Raw genomic sequence first — 606 nt, forward strand, 5'->3', positions numbered from 1 at the left:
GTATTTTTTCGTAATGCCTTCTTTATCCGTCTGAATATTATTTATGCTATTAAAAAAGGAAACAGCGTACCATAAGTGCTTTTCACAGGTAGGCTCTCGGGAAGAAGAAACGTTCGCTGATTCATGTACCAATTTATAGGATGTATACGATGTAATATAATACAATATTTGTAGATTAATATTATCATGTATTTCATGAAACTTCAGTTAATTAGGTAAACCAATAAGCATAGTTGATCATTAAAAGAAAAGAGAGGTAAGAACGTCAGTTTCGAACCCGAGACTCTCGGACGTTAACTCAGCAGCAAGCACATGTGCCATCAGGTCATTGTGATATATTATTTAGCAAACTTATATTTCTGTAGTTACCCACGTTCGAGAGTTTTTTTTAAGTTTTATTTGCTTACTCTATTATTTCCAGAGCTTCATATGGATATTAAGGGTATTGACTACCTTATTACAACGGTTTATGTAATATCCTGTAAAAAAAAAGGTGGATACAAGTCTCCCTATTTAGGTGTTTACCCGGTTTAAAATCGCGCATCTCGAGGAACACACGAATTCATTGGACCAATCAAAAACGTGGAACTAGTTCGAGAGTCTCGT

Source organism: Cephus cinctus, unplaced genomic scaffold (assembly GCF_000341935.2).
Source record: "Cephus cinctus unplaced genomic scaffold, Ccin1 Ccin1_scaffold0095, whole genome shotgun sequence".
Classification (NCBI taxonomy): Eukaryota; Metazoa; Arthropoda; class Insecta; order Hymenoptera; family Cephidae; genus Cephus; species Cephus cinctus.